This window comes from Symsagittifera roscoffensis, chromosome 6, assembly GCF_963678635.1.
Source record: "Symsagittifera roscoffensis chromosome 6, txSymRosc1.1, whole genome shotgun sequence".
In the NCBI taxonomy this organism is placed as follows: domain Eukaryota; kingdom Metazoa; phylum Xenacoelomorpha; order Acoela; family Convolutidae; genus Symsagittifera; species Symsagittifera roscoffensis.
In genome coordinates this window covers 33,977,529-33,993,269 of record NC_087067.1, presented here as the reverse complement: position 1 = coordinate 33,993,269, position 15,741 = coordinate 33,977,529, and the positions used below count along the sequence as shown (strand labels likewise).

The 15,741-nt window shown below is 36.7% G+C and overlaps 11 non-coding genes across 11 annotated transcripts; all 11 read right to left on the bottom strand.

Annotated features, from left to right (window-relative positions):
* Positions 1-609: 609 nt before the first annotated feature.
* LOC134850003 (5S ribosomal RNA) lies at positions 610-728 on the bottom strand. The gene has a single exon (XR_010163983.1). It is a non-coding gene; the product is annotated as a 5S ribosomal RNA (ribosomal RNA).
* A 3,391-nt stretch (positions 729-4,119) lies between these two features.
* On the bottom strand, positions 4,120-4,238 carry LOC134850002 (5S ribosomal RNA). The gene has a single exon (XR_010163982.1). It is a non-coding gene; the product is annotated as a 5S ribosomal RNA (ribosomal RNA).
* A 1,161-nt stretch (positions 4,239-5,399) lies between these two features.
* LOC134849081 (5S ribosomal RNA) lies at positions 5,400-5,518 on the bottom strand. The gene has a single exon (XR_010163123.1). It is a non-coding gene; the product is annotated as a 5S ribosomal RNA (ribosomal RNA).
* Positions 5,519-6,678: 1,160 nt separating this feature from the next.
* Positions 6,679-6,797, bottom strand: LOC134849170 (5S ribosomal RNA). The gene has a single exon (XR_010163209.1). It is a non-coding gene; the product is annotated as a 5S ribosomal RNA (ribosomal RNA).
* A 1,160-nt stretch (positions 6,798-7,957) lies between these two features.
* On the bottom strand, positions 7,958-8,076 carry LOC134849119 (5S ribosomal RNA). The gene has a single exon (XR_010163159.1). It is a non-coding gene; the product is annotated as a 5S ribosomal RNA (ribosomal RNA).
* A 1,159-nt stretch (positions 8,077-9,235) lies between these two features.
* LOC134848997 (5S ribosomal RNA) lies at positions 9,236-9,354 on the bottom strand. The gene has a single exon (XR_010163043.1). It is a non-coding gene; the product is annotated as a 5S ribosomal RNA (ribosomal RNA).
* Positions 9,355-10,513: 1,159 nt separating this feature from the next.
* Positions 10,514-10,632, bottom strand: LOC134849135 (5S ribosomal RNA). The gene has a single exon (XR_010163175.1). It is a non-coding gene; the product is annotated as a 5S ribosomal RNA (ribosomal RNA).
* A 1,158-nt stretch (positions 10,633-11,790) lies between these two features.
* Positions 11,791-11,909, bottom strand: LOC134849028 (5S ribosomal RNA). Its single transcript, XR_010163073.1, has one exon. It is a non-coding gene; the product is annotated as a 5S ribosomal RNA (ribosomal RNA).
* Positions 11,910-13,063: 1,154 nt separating this feature from the next.
* Positions 13,064-13,182, bottom strand: LOC134850001 (5S ribosomal RNA). Its single transcript, XR_010163981.1, has one exon. It is a non-coding gene; the product is annotated as a 5S ribosomal RNA (ribosomal RNA).
* Positions 13,183-13,967: 785 nt separating this feature from the next.
* On the bottom strand, positions 13,968-14,086 carry LOC134850000 (5S ribosomal RNA). Its single transcript, XR_010163980.1, has one exon. It is a non-coding gene; the product is annotated as a 5S ribosomal RNA (ribosomal RNA).
* A 1,161-nt stretch (positions 14,087-15,247) lies between these two features.
* On the bottom strand, positions 15,248-15,366 carry LOC134849040 (5S ribosomal RNA). The gene has a single exon (XR_010163084.1). It is a non-coding gene; the product is annotated as a 5S ribosomal RNA (ribosomal RNA).
* Between the last annotated feature and the right edge of the window lie 375 nt (positions 15,367-15,741).

Below are 15,741 nucleotides of genomic sequence, written 5' to 3'. Positions count from 1 at the left end.
CTCACTCAGGTCTTCCCCCAGCATATTTTGATAAAAAAACCAAAAGTTTATAAATTGGTTTTATTATCAAAATATGCTGGGGGAAGACCTGAGACATGCATAAACGTGCGTTTCAGGGCCTGAAACGCACGTTTATGCATGTCTCAGGTCCTTAACTTTTTGGTATAACCAAGATTTCAAAAGCTTATAACTTTGTGTTGGACCGACGAAATTGGTTCATTTTCTCAGTCCCCCAAGATTTGACTATGATCTTGTGATCCAAATAATAAAGTTTGGAAATTTTAAAATTTTTGGGCAAGTTATGGCCGTTCGCGCAATGCACCAGGCTCGATTGGGCTTATTTTTTTGACATCACCGAAATTCAAAAGGCTATAACTCAAAGACCCCAAAAGTTATCTCCATTATTTTTGACCTATCAGCAGCTGATTGTACACAAAATTGATACTGCAAAAGAAATTTTTCGGTTTTCTTTTGTTTTGGCCAAAATTTGACCCATTAAAAATTTTTGCACCACGCTCGATTAGGCTTAACTTTTTGACATCACCGAACTTTAAACAGCAATAACTCTTAGCGCATAAAAGTAAAAGAATTACTTTTGCTTTAAATAAAAGCCTACAACACCTGGTGTTCCCAGGCGGTCTCCCATCCAAGTACTAACCAGGCCCAATGTTGCTTAACTTCGGTGATCGGACGAGAACCGGTGCATTCAACATGGTATGGTCGTAGGCATTTGAGTTACTCCGCTTTCATTTATATCCTTACTAGCTTATGTCTATGTACATTACTTTTAAAACACTCGCCCTCGCGCGAGAGTAAAATATGCTCTTATACCATGTAAAATTTTGCACGCTCACGTTATAATTTATGCATTTCAAACAAAATACTGAAAATTGACATTGTTTGGAATTTTTTTGGCCCAATGTGTTGTATGGCCAAATCAGCTGGTCAAAACCTATGGAGCGTGTACAAGGTGCCTTGAATGACCATCTATGGCATGATAGCCGCACATCCACTGTAAGTGGTTTTATTTGGACCTCAACTATGGTGATTCGGGTGCGCTTAAATCACTGCTAAGTTACTTCAAAGTTAATAAAAGTAGTAAGCAAATAAAGCTGAAAAGTGGTGAAATTTCCAATGACATTGACGAAATTTTGAACGAATTCTCGAGCTTTTACTCCAATATTTACTATAAAAAAACGGTTGCTGACGCCAACTACGCACCCAGGGAGGAGCTTTTGAATGTTTTTAAGCTGCGGAATTCAAAACGAATAAAGAAAATTACCAAAATGTTTAATAATTCGCCAATAGGTGAAGAGGAAGTGAAGCAAGCTATAAATAAATTAAATAAAAATAGCGCACCTGGATCTGATGGTCTTACTTCAGACTTGTATGAAAGCCACTCAAATTTTTTCGCTCCGTTGCTCGCTGAATTATTTAACTCGATGTGCTACAATAAAGCGGCACCTAGGTCATTTCTCATTTCAATAATAAAACTCATCCCAAAAATTGAAAACAGTTTAAATGTGGACGAATTCCGACCAATAAGCCTCCTTAACACTGATCTCAAAATTCTTTCCCATGTTCTGGCATCTCGTTTAAGAGACCCTTTAAATAATCTAATACGCAAACATCAACTTGCTTATTTGCCAAAGCGCAGTATTCATACAGCCATAATTAAGGCTAGATTAGCTCAAGAAAAACTCTAATTGTGTGGTAGCCATCGATTTCAGTAAGGCTTTTGACCGTATGAACCGTGATTACATTTTGAACGTTTTAACAGCCATAGGCTGTCCAGAAATCATAACTTCTTTGATATCCATCATATATACTGATACCAAAGCGATGATAGAAATAGGTGGCTACCTATCACGATCAATTAGAGTCGACAATGGGATTAAACAAGGATGCCCTCTTTCGGCGCTTTTGTTCATTTTAGGAATGGAACCTTTACTCCAAGCCATACGCTATAATAATTCTATCAAATCCAACCAAGCACTTAAAATTGTGGCCTACGCCGATGATATTAGTGTTTTCATTAAACGCGCTTGTATCGGAAATTTACTTGATGAAATCAATAAGTTCAATTTGGTATCAAAACTTGCTATAAATGTAGATAAAACCAAAGTTCTGAGTTTAGGTTTCGTGCCTAAACAGTTGAAGAAAGTATCAGCCCTTAAATTATTAGGCATACGCTTAAGCTTGAATGATTCATTGAAAATTAAAACCAAGATATTGGAAGATACGATTAATAATTCAGCTAAATTCAGCTTAAAATGTATGACTATCCGGGCGCGAAGCCTGAATATTGAGACTTTTGTGACACCAAGACTCGTATATGTGATGAGGCACTTGGAGTTGACAAAAACTTTCATTGATAGGTTAGAAATGAAATTGATTAACAGTGTATGGCTTGGAGGAAAACATTCAATCAACAAGCAGATCTTATACATTCCATTCAATAATGGAAGCACAGGCTTCAAAAATTTAAATTTTTATATTGCGGCTGCAAAAATTTTCGACATGGTATCCCTACTTAATACCCTGGGTAGCAACAAAGAAGTGATCTACTTCAAAAAATCTAAGATTTTCAGATCCTTCAAAAATTTCTTAATTAAAAAAAACATTTCATTCTCGAGTTTGCTCGAGATAGTTTTCAGCTAGTTCAAAATGGAAAAGTAATTGATCCTTTGAAGATGGACATATCTAGTCTTTATGCAGAGTTGATGCTTCCAAATTATAAAACGAAGGTTATAGCTAGAAAAATTGCGAATTTCTACCCGGATCTTAATCTATCAGACAAATCTTTGATTTTTCAATTCCTAACCAAAAAATGGAAACATAAAAAATTCACCCCTCTAGATAAAAACATTCTCTACTTATTTTTCTCAAACAGTTATCTGGATAAGCCCAGGAAGTGGATTAAAAATTTGGTGGACCACCCCCTTTGTTACTCTTGTGAAAGAGAGTTCGAAACCATGCAACATTTGTTTTTCGCTTGTGAAAACTGCTCTACTTTTAAAGAAAAACTTAATTTCAATTCAATAAAAGATCTGCTTCTTGAAGAAAATGCAATAGGCATGAAATACATTGTAGCTAAGCTGATATCATCATGGTGTCAAGATACATCTGAATATCTCAAAAAACTTGGTTCCATTCCATAAAATGATTATCTTCAGGGTGTATTATTTTACATTTGATGTCGTATTGTTTTTCTGCTAACTGTAACTAAATATGTGTAACTAATTGCTTTCCTTTTTTGTAATTTGTAATTACAATCGTTAATAAATCATTTGAAAGCCTAATTGTTGTGATAAACTTATTAAATAGGTAAGTATTCAAATCTATTTGATAATTTTTCTTTGAATGCACTCTGCGACAGCGGAGGGCAGCCCAATTCTCTTGAAAAACGCAAGAAAAAAAATTGCACTAAGTTAAAAGTTAGCTTTTAGGCAGATTTTCGTCCAAAATGGCCGAAATTCGGGTCCCCCCAAATTTTCAACTGATGATTACTCCACGTACACTTGAGCTACAAACGTCGTTTTGGGCTCGTTGGAATTGTCCTGAGCTCAAATTTATGAAACAAGATGAAAAAAATGAACTTTGAACGAAAAAAAAAACAAAACTCTGAAAATTTCATTTTTTGCACCACGCTCGATTAGGCTTAACTTTTTGCTATCACCGAGATTTCAAAAGCTTATAACTTTGTGTTGGACTGACGAAATTGGTTCATTTTCTCAGTTCCCCAAGATTTGACCATGATCTTGTGATCCAAATAATAAAATTTGGAAATTTTAAAATTTTTGGGCAAGTTATGGCCGTTCGCGCAATTCACCAGGCTCGATTGGGCTTATTTTTTTGACATCACCGAAATTCAAAAGGCTATAACTCAAAGACCCCAAAAGTTATCTCCATTATTTTTGACCTATCGGCAGCTGATTGTACACAAAATTGATACTGCAAAAGGAATTTTTCGGTTTTCTTTTGTTTTGGCCAAAATTTGACCCATTGAAAATTTTTGCACCACGCTCGATTAGGCTTAACTTTTTGACATCACCGAACTTTAAACAGCAATAACTCTTAGCGCATAAAAGTAAAAGAATTACTTTTGCTTTAAATAAAAGCCTACAACACCTGGTGTTCCCAGGCGGTCTCCCATCCAAGTACTAACCAGGCCCAATGTTGCTTAACTTCGGTGATCGGACGAGAACCGGTGCATTCAACATGGTATGGTCGTAGGCATTTGAGTTACTCCGCTTTCATTTATATCCTTACTAGCTTATGTCTATGTACATTACTTTTAAAACACTCGCCCTCGCGCGAGAGTAAAAATATGCTCTTATACCATGTAAAATTTTGCACGCTCACGTTATAATTTATGCATTTCAAACAAAATACTGAAAATTGACATTGTTTGGAATTTTTTTGGCCCAATGTGTTTTATGGCCAAATCAGCTGGTCAAAACCTATGGAGCGTGTACAAGGTGCCTTGAATGACCATCTATGGCATGATAGCCGCACATCCACTGTAAGTGGCATATGATTGAATACCATCCAGGATACTGTCAGTTGCTTTTAGCCTTATTGTTGTGATAAACTTATTAAATAGGTAAGTATTCAAATCTATTTGATAAGTTTTCTTTGAATGCACTCTGCGACAGCGGAGGGCAGCCCAATTCTCTTGAAAAATGCAAGAAAAAAAATTGCACTAAGTTAAAAGTTAGCTTTTAGGCAGATTTTCATCCAAAATGGCCGAAATTCGAGTCCCCCCAAATTTTCAACTGATGATTACTCCACGTACACTTGAGCTACAAACGTCGTTTTGGGCTCGTTGGAATTGTCCTGAGCTCAAATTTATGAAACAAGATGAAAAAAAATGAACTTTGAACAAAAAAAAAACAAAAATTTTGAAAATTTCATTTTTTGCACCACGCTCGATTAGGCTTAACTTTTTGCTATCACCGAGATTTCAAAAGCTTATAACTTTGTGTTGGACCGACGAAATTGGTTCATTTTCTCAGTCCCCCAAGATTTGACTATGATCTTGTGATCCAAATAATAAAATTTGGAAATTTTAAAATTTTTGGGCAAGTTATGGCCGTTCGCGCAATTCACCAGGCTCGATTGGGCTTATTTTTTTGACATCACCGAAATTCAAAAGGCTATAACTCAAAGACCCCAAAAGTTATCTCCATTATTTTTGACCTATCGGCAGCTGATTGTACACAAAATTGATACTGCAAAAGAAATTTTTCGGTTTTCTTTTGTTTTGGCCAAAATTTGACCCATTGAAAATTTTTGCACCACGCTCGATTAGGCTTAACTTTTTGACATCACCGAATTTTAAACAGCAATAACTCTTAACGCATAAAAGTAAAAGAATTACTTTTGCTTTAAATAAAAGCCTACATCACCTGGTGTTCCCAAGCGGTCTCCCATCCAAGTACTAACCAGGCCCAATGTTGCTTAACTTCGGTGATCGGACGAGAACCGGTGCATTCAACATGGTATGGTCGTAGGCATTTGAGTTACTCCGCTTTCATTTATATCCTTACTAGCTTATGTCTATGTACATTACTTTTAAAACACTCGCCCTCGCGCGAGAGTAAAAATATGCTCTTATACCACGTAAAATTTTGCACGCTCACGTTATAATTTATGCATTTCAAACAAAATACTGAAAATTGACATTGTTTGGAATTTTTTTGACCCAATGTGTTTTATGGCCAAATCAGCTGGTCAAAACCTATGGAGCGTGTACAAGGTGCCTTGAATGACCATCTATGGCATGATAGCCGCACATCCACTGTAAGTGGCATATGATTGAATACCATCCAGGATACTGTCAGTTGCTTTTAGCCTAATTGTTGTGATAAACTTATTAAATAGGTAAGTATTCAAATCTATTTGATAAGTTTATTTGAATGCACTCTGCGACAGCGGAGGGCAGCCCAATTTTCTTGAAAAAAGCAAGAAAAAAAATTGCACTAAGTTAAAAGTTAGCTTTTAGGCCGATTTTCAACCAAAATGGCCGAAATTCGGGTCCCCCCAAAACTTCAACTGATGATTACTCCACGTACACTTGAGCTACAAACGTCGTTTTGGGCTCGTTGGAATTTTCCTAAGCTCAAAATTATGAAACAAGATGAAAAAAATGAAATTTGAACGAAAAAAAAAACAAAAATTTTGAAAATTTCATTTTTTGCACCACGCTCGATTAGGCTTAACTTTTTGTTATCACCGAGATTTCAAAAGCTTATAACTTTGTGTTGGACCGACGAAATTGGTTCATTTTCTCAGTTCCCCAAGATTTGACTATGATCTTGTGATCCAAATAATAAAATTTGGAAATTTTAAAATTTTTGGGCAAGTTATGGCCGTTCGCGCAATTCACCAGGCTCGATTGGGCTTATTTTTTTGACATCACCGAAATTCAAAAGGCTATAACTCAAAGACCCCAAAAGTTATCTCCATTATTTTTGACCTATCGGCAGCTGATTGTACACAAAATTGATACTGCAAAAGAAATTTTTCGGTTTTCTTTTGTTTTGGCCAAAATTTGACCCATTGAAAATTTTTGCACCACGCTCGATTAGGCTTAACTTTTTGACATCACCGAATTTTAAACAGCAATAACTCTTAGCGCATAAAAGTAAAAGAATTACTTTTGCTTTAAATAAAAGCCTACAACTCCTGGTGTTCCCAAGCGGTCTCCTATCCAAGTACTAACCAGGCCCAATGTTGCTTAACTTCGGTGATCGGACGAGAACCGGTGCATTCAACATGGTATGGTCGTAGGCATTTGAGTTACTCCGCTTTCATTTATATCCTTACTAGCTTATGTCTATGTACATTACTTTTAAAACACTCGCCCTCGCGCGAGAGTAAAAATATGCTCTTATACCATGTAAAATTTTGCACGCTCACGTTATAATTTATGCATTTCAAACAAAATACTGAAAATTGACATTGTTTGGAATTTTTTTGACCCAATGTGTTTTATGGCCAAATCAGCTGGTCAAAACCTATGGAGCGTGTACAAGGTGCCTTGAATGACCATCTATGGCATGATAGCCGCACATCCACTGTAAGTGGCATATGATTGAATACCATCCAGGATACTGTCAGTTGCTTTTAGCCTAATTGTTGTGATAAACTTATTAATTAGGTAAGTATTCAAATCTATTTGATAAGTTTTCTTTGAATGCACTCTGCGACAGCGGAGGGCAGCCCAATTCTCTTGAAAAAAGCAAGAAAAAAAATTGCACTAAGTTAAAAGTTAGCTTTTAGGCCGATTTTCAACCAAAATGGCCGAAATTCGGGTCCCCCCAAATTTTCAACTGATGATTACTCCACGTACACTTGAGCTACAAACGTCGTTTTGGGCTCGTTGGAATTTTCCTAAGCTCAAAATTATGAAACAAGATGAAAAAAATGAACTTTGAACGAAAAAAAAAACAAAAATTTTGAAAATTTCATTTTTTGCACCACGCTCGATTAGGCTTAACTTTTTGTTATCACCGAGATTTCAAAAGCTTATAACTTTGTGTTGGACCGACGAAATTGGTTCATTTTCTCAGTTCCCCAAGATTTGACTATGATCTTGTGATCCAAACAATAAAATTTGGAAATTTTAAAATTTTTGGGCAAGTTATGGCCGTTCGCGCAATTCACCAGGCTCGATTGGGCTTATTTTTTTGACATCACCGAAATTCAAAAGGCTATAACTCAAAGACCCCAAAAGTTATCTCCATTATTTTTGACCTATCGGCAGTTGATTGTACACAAAATTGATACTGCAAAAAAAAAATTCGGTTTTCTTTTTTTTTGGCCAAAATTTGACCCATTGAAAATTTTTGCACCACGCTCGATTAGGCTTAACTTTTTGACATCACCGAACTTTAAACAGCAATAACTCTTAGCGCATAAAAGTAAAAGAATTACTTTTGCTTTAAATAAAAGCCTACAACACCTGGTGATCCCAGGCGGTCTCCCATCCAAGTACTAACCAGGCCCAATGTTGCTTAACTTCGGTGATCGGACGAGAACCGGTGCATTCAACATGGTATGGTCGTAGGCATTTGAGTTACTCCGCTTTCATTTATATCCTTACTAGCTTATGTCTATGTACATACTTTTAAAACACTCGCCCTCGCGCGAGAGTAAAAATATGCTCTTATACCATGTAAAATTTTGCACGCTCACGTTATAATTTATGCATTTCAAACAAAATACTGAAAATTGACATTGTTTGGAATTTTAATGGCCCAATGTGTTTTATGGCCAAATCAGCTGGTCAAAACCTATGGAGCGTGTACAAGGTGCCTTGAATGACCATCTATGACATGATAGTCGCACATCCACTGAAAGTGGCATATGATTGAATACCAGCCAGGATACTGTCATTTGCTTTTAGCCTAATTGTTGTGATAAACTTATTAAATAGGTAAGTTTTCAAATCTATTTGATAAGTTTTCTTTGAATGCACTCTGCGACAGCGGAGGGCAGCCCAATTCTCTTGAAAAATGCAAGAAAAAAAATTGCACTAAGTTAAAAGTTAGCTTTTAGGCCGATTTTCGTCCAAAATGGCCGAAATTCGGGTCCCCCCAAATTTTCAACTGATGATTACTCCACGTACACTTGAGCTACAAACGTCGTTTTGGGTTCGTTGGAATTGTCCTGAGCTCAAATTTATGAAACAAGATGAAAAAATTGAACTTTGAACGAAAAAAAAACAAAAATTTTGAAAATTTCATTTTTTGCACCACGCTCGATTAGGCTTAACTTTTTGGTATCACCGAGATTTCAAAAGCTTATAACTTTGTGTTGGACCGACGAAATTGGTTTATTTTCTCACTCCCCCAAGATTTGACTATGATCTTGTGATCCAAATAATAAAATTTGGAAATTTTAAAATTTTTGGGCAAGTTATGGCCGTTCGCGCAATTCACCAGGCTCGATTGGGCTTATTTTTTTGACATCACCGAAATTCAAAAGGCTATAACTCAAAGACCCCAAAAGTTATCTCCATTATTTTTGACCTATCCGCAGCTGATTGTACACAAAATTGATACTGCAAAAGAAATTTTTCGGTTTTCTTTTGTTTTGGCCAAAATTTGACCCATTGAAAATTTTTGCACCACGCTCGATTAGGCTTAACTTTTTGACATCACCGAACTTTAAACAGCAATAACTCTTAGCGCATAAAAGTGAAAGAATTACTTTTGCTTTAAATAAAAGCCTACAACACCTGGTGTTCCCAGGCAGTCTCCCATCCAAGTACTAACCAGGCCCAATGTTGCTTAACTTCGGTGATCGGACGAGAACCGGTGCATTCAACATGGTATGGTCGTAGGCATTTGAGTTACTCCGCTTTCATTTATATCCTTACTAGCTTATGTCTATGTACATTACTTTTAAAACACTCGCCCTCGCGCGAGAGTAAAAATATGCTCTTATACCATGTAAAGTTTTGCACGCTCACGTTATAATTTATGCATTTCAAACAAAATACTGAAAATTGACATTGTTTGGAATTTTTTTGGCCCAATGTGTTTTATGGCCAAATCAGCTGGTTAAAACCTATGGAGCGTGTACAAGGTGCCTTGAATGACCATCTATGGCATGATAGCCGCACTTCCACTGTAAGTGGCATATGATTGAATACCAGCCAGGATACTGTCAGTTGCTTTTAGCCTAATTGTTGTGATAAACTTATTAAATAGGTAAGTATTCAAATCTATTTGATATGTTTTATTTGAATGCACTCAGCGACAGCGGAGGGCAGCCCAATTCTCTTGAAAAAAGCAAGAAAAAAAATTGCACTAATTTAAAAGTTAGCTTTTAGGCCGATTTTCGTCCAAAATGGCCGAAATTCGGGTCCCCCCAAATTTTCAACTGATGATTACTCCACGTACACTTGAGCTACAAACGTCGTTTTGGGCTCGTTGGAATTTTCCTGAGCTCAAATTTATGAAACAAGATGAAAAAATGAACTTTGAACGGAAAAAAAACAAAAATTTTGAAAATTTCATTTTTTGCACCACGCTCGATTAGGCTTAACTTTTTGGTATCACCGAGATTTCAAAAGCTTATAACTTTGTGTTGGACCGACGAAATTGGTTCATTTTCTCAGTCCCCCAAGATTTGAATATGATCTTGTGATCCAAATAATAAAATTTGGAAATTTTAAAATTTTTGGGCAAGTTATGGCCGTTCGCGCAATTCACCAGGCTCGATTGGGCTTATTTTTTTGACATCACCGAAACTCAAAAGGCTATAACTCAAAGACCCCAAAAGTTATCTCCTTTATTTTTGACCTATCAGCAGCTGATTGTACATAAAATTGATACTGCAAAAGAAATTTTTCGGTTTTCTTTTGTTTTGGCCAAAATTTGACCCATTGAAAATTTTTGCACCACGCTCGATTAGGCTTAACTTTTTGACATCACCGAACTTTTAACAGCAATAACTCTTAGCGCATAAAAGTAAAAGAAATACTTTTGCTTTAAATAAAAGCCTACAACACCTGGTGTTCCCAGGCCGTCTCCCATCCAAGTACTAACCAGGCCCAATGTTGCTTAACTTCGGTGATCGGACGAGAACCGGTGCATTCAACATGGTATGGTCGTAGGCATTTGAGTTACTCCGCTTTCATTTATATCCTTACTAGCTTATGTCTATGTACATTACTTTTAAAACACTCGCCCTCGCGCGAGAGTAAAAGTATGCTCTTATACCATGTAAAATTTTGCACGCTCACGTTATAATTTATGCATTTCAAGCAAAACACTGAAAATTGACACTGTTTGGAATTTTTTTGGCCCAATGTGTTTTATGGCCAAATCAGCTGGTCAAAACCTATGAAGCGTGTACAAGGTGCCTTGAATGACCATCTATGGCATGATAGCCGCACATCCACTGTAAGTGGCATATGATTGAATGCCAGCCAGGATACTGTCAGTTGCTTTTAGCCTAATTGTTGTGATAAACTTATTAAATAGGTAAGTATTCAAATCTATCTGATGAGTTTTCTTTGAATGCACTCTGCGACAGCGGAGGGCAGCCCAATTCTCTTGAAAAATGCAAGAAAAAAAATTGCACTAACTTAAAAGTTAGCTTTTAGGCCGATTTTCGTCCAAATGGCCGAAATTCGGGTCCCCCCAAATTTTCAACTGATGATTACTCCACGTACACTTGAGCTAAAAACGTCGTTTTGGACTCGTTGGAATTGTCCTGAGCTCAAATTTATGAAACGAGATGAAAAAAATGAACTTTGAACGAAAAAAAAACAAAAATTTTGAAAATTTCATTTTTTGCACCACGCTCGATTAGGCTTAACTTTTTGGTATCACCGAGATTTCAAAAGCTTATAACTCTTGTTGGACCGACGAAATTGGTTAATATTCTCAGTCCTCCAAGATTTGACTATGATCTTGTGATCCAAATAATAAAATTTGGAAATTTTAAAATTTTTGGGCAAGTTATGGCCGTTCGCGCAATTCACCAGGCTCGATTTGGCTGATTTTTTTGACATCACCGAAATTCAAAAGGCTATAACTCAAAGACCCCAAAAGTTATCTCCATTATTTTTGACCTATCAGCAGTTGATTGTACACAAAATTGATACTGCAAAAGAAATTTTTCGGTTTTCTTTTGTTTTGGCCAAAATTTGACCCATTGAAAATTTTTGCACCACGCTCGATTAGGCTTAACTTTTTGACATCACCGAACTTTAAACAGCAATAACTCTTAGCGCATAAAAGTAAAAGAATTACTTTTGCTTTAAATAAAAGCCTACAACACCTGGTGTTCCCAGGCGGTCTCCCATCCAAGTACTAACCAGGCCCAATGTTGCTTAATTTCGGTGATCGGACGAGAACCGGTGCTTTCAACATGGTATGGTCGTAGGCATTTGAGTTACTCCGCTTTCATTTATATCCTTACTAGCTTATGTCTATGTACATTACTTTTAAAACACTCGCCCTCGCACGAGAGTAAAAATATGCTCTTATACCATGTAAAATTTTGCACGCTCATGTTATAATTTATGCATTTCAAACAAAATACTGAAAATTGACATTGTTTGGAATTTTTTTGGCCCAATGTGTTTTATGGCCAAATCAGCTGGTCAAAACCTATGAAGCGTGTACAAGGTGCCTTGAATGACCATCTATGGCATGATAGCCGCACATCCACTGTAAGTGGCATATGATTGAATGCCAGCCAGGATACTGTCAGTTGCTTTTAGCCTAATTGTTGTGATAATTTTATTAAATAGGTAAGTATTCAAATCTAGTTGATGAGTTTTCTTAGAATGCACTCTGCGACAGCGGAGGGCAGCCCAATTCTCTTGAAAAATGCAAGAAAAAAATTGCACTAACTTAAAAGTTAGCTTTTAGGCCGATTTTCGTCCAAAATGGCCGAAATTCGGGTCCCCCCAAAATTTTAACTGATGATTACTCCACGTACATTTGAGCTACAAACGTCGTTTTGGGCTCGTTGGAATAGTCCTGAGCTCAAATTTATGAAACAAGATGAAAAAAATGAACTTTGAACGAAAAAAAAAATTTTGAAAATTTCATTTTTTGCACCACTGTCGATTAGGCTTAACTTTTTGGTATCACCGAGACTTCAAAAGCTTATAACTTTGTGTTGGACCGACGAAATTGGTTCATTTTCTCAGTCCCCTAAGATTTGACTATGATCTTGTGATCCAAATAATAAAATTTGGAAATTTTAAAATTTTTGGGCAAGTTATGGCCGTTCGCGCAATTCACCAGGCTCGATTGGGCTTATTTTTTTGACATCACCGAAATTCAAAAGGCTATAACTCAAAGACCCCGAAAGTTATCTCCATTATTTTTGACCTATCAGCAGCTGATTGTACACAAAATTGATACTGCAAAAGAAGTTTTTCGGTTTTCTTTTGTTTTGGCCAAAATTTGACCCATTGAAAATTTTTGCACCACGCTCGATTAGGCTTAACTTTTTGACATCACCGAACTTTAAACAGCAATAACTCTTAGCGCATAAAAGTAAAAGAATTACTTTTGCTTTAAATAAAAGCCTACAACACCTGGTGTTCCCAGGCGGTCTCCCATCCAAGTACTAACCAGGCCCAATGTTGCTTAACTTCGGTGATCGGACGAGAACCGGTGCATTCAACATGGTATGGTCGTAGGCATTTGAGTTACTCCGCTTTCATTTATATCCTTACTAGCTTATGTCTATTTACATTACTTTTAAAACACTCGCCCTCGCGCGAGAGTAAAAATATGCTCTTATACCATGTAAATTTTTGCACGCTCACGTTATAATTTATGCATTTCAAACAAAATACTGAAAATTGACATTGTTTGGAATTATTTTGGCCCAATGTGTTTTATGGCCAAATCAGCTGATCAAAACCTATGGAGCGTGTACAAGGTGCCTTGAATGACCATCTATGGCATCATAGCCGCACATCCACTGTAAGTGGCATATGATTGAATACCAGCCAGGATACTGTCAGTTGCTTTTAGCCTAATTGTTGTGATAAACTTATTAAATAGGTAAGTATTCAAATCTATTTGATAAGTTTTCTTTGAATGCACTCTGCGACAGCGGAGGGCAGCCCAATTCTCTTGAAAAATGCAAGAAAAAAAATTGCACTAACTTGAAAGTTAGCTTTTAGGCCGATTTTCGTCCAAAATGGCCGAAATTCGGGTCCCCCCAAATTTTTAACTGATGATTACTCCACGTACATTTGAGCTACAAACGTCGTTTTGGGCTCGTTGGAATAGTCCTGAGCTCAAAATTATGAAACGAGATGAAAAAAATGAACTTTGAACGAAAAAAAAACAAAAATTTTGAAAATTTCATTTTTTGCACCACGCTCGATTAGGCTTAACTTTTTGACATCACCGAACTTTAAACAGCAATAACTCTTAGCGCATAAAAGTAAAAGAATTACTTTTGCTATAAATAAAAGCCTACAACACCTGGTGTTCCCAGGCGGTCTCCCATCCAAGTACTAACCAGGCCCAATGTTGCTTAACTTCGGTGATCGGACGAGAACCGGTGCATTCAACATGGTATGGTCGTAGGCATTTGAGTTACTCCGCTTTCATTTATATCCTTACTAGCTTATGTCTATGTACATTACTTTTAAAACACTCGCCCTCGCGCGAGAGTAAAAATATGCTCTTATACCATGTAAAATTTTGCACGCTCACGTTATAATTTATGCATTTCAAACAAAATACTGAAAATTGACATTGTTTGGAATTATTTTGGCCCAATGTGTTTTATGGCCAAATCAGCTGATCAAAACCTATGGAGCGTGTACAAGGTGCCTTGAATGACCATCTATGGCATCATAGCCGCACATCCACTGTAAGTGGCATATGATTGAATACCAGCCAGGATACTGTCAGTTGCTTTTAGCCTAATTGTTGTGATAAACTTATTAAATAGGTAAGTATTCAAATCTATTTGATAAGTTTTCTTTGAATGCACTCTGCGACAGCGGAGGGCAGCCCAATTCTCTTGAAAAATGCAAGAAAAAAAATTGCACTAACTTGAAAGTTAGCTTTTAGGCCGATTTTCGTCCAAAATGGCCGAAATTCGGGTCCCCCCAAATTTTTAACTGATGATTACTCCACGTACATTTGAGCTACAAACGTCGTTTTGGGCTCGTTGGAATAGTCCTGAGCTCAAATTTATGAAACGAGATGAAAAAAATGAACTTTGAACGAAAAAAAAAAACAAAAATTTTGAAAATTTCATTTTTTGCACCACGCTCGATTAGGCTTAACTTTTTGGTATCACCGAGACTTCAAAAGCTTATAACTTTGTGTTGGACCGACGAAATTGGTTCATTTTCTCAGTCCCCCAAGATTTGACTATGATCTTGTGATCCAAATAATAAAATTTGGAAATTTTAAAATTTTTGGGCAAGTTATGGCCGTTCGCGCAATTCACCAGGCTCGATTGGGCTTATTTTTTTGACATCACCGAAATTCAAAAGGCTATAACTCAAAGACCCCAAAAGTTATCTCCATTATTTTTGACCTATCAGCAGCTGATTGTACACAAAAGTGATACTGCAAAAAAAATTTTCGGTTTTCTTTTGTTTTGGCCAAAATTTGACCCATTGAAAATTTTTGCACCACGCTCGATTAGGCTTAACTTTTTGACATCACCGAACTTTAAACAGCAATAACTCTTAGCGCATAAAAGTAAAAGAATTACTTTTGCTTTAAATAAAATCCTACAACACCTGGTGTTCCCAGGCGGTCTCCCATCCAAGTACTAACCAGGCCCAATGTTGCTTAACTTCGGTGATCGGACGAGAACCGGTGCATTCAACATGGTATGGTCGTAGGCATTTGAGTTACTCCGCTTTCATTTATATCCTTACTAGCTTATGTCTATGTACATTACTTTTAAAACACTCGCCCTCGCGCGAGAGTAAAAATATGCTCTTATACCATGTAAAATTTTGCACGCTCACGTTATAATTTATGCATTTCAAACAAAATACTAAAAATTGACATTGTTTGGAATTTTTTTGGCCCAATGTGTTTTATGGCCAAATCAGCTGGTCAAAACCTATGGAGCGTGTACAAGGTTTCTTGAATGACCATCTATGGCATGATAGCCGCACATCGACTGTAAGTGGCATATGATTGAATGCCAGCCAGGATACTGTCAGTTGCTTTTAGCCTATTTGTTGTGATAAACTTATTAAATAGGTAAGTA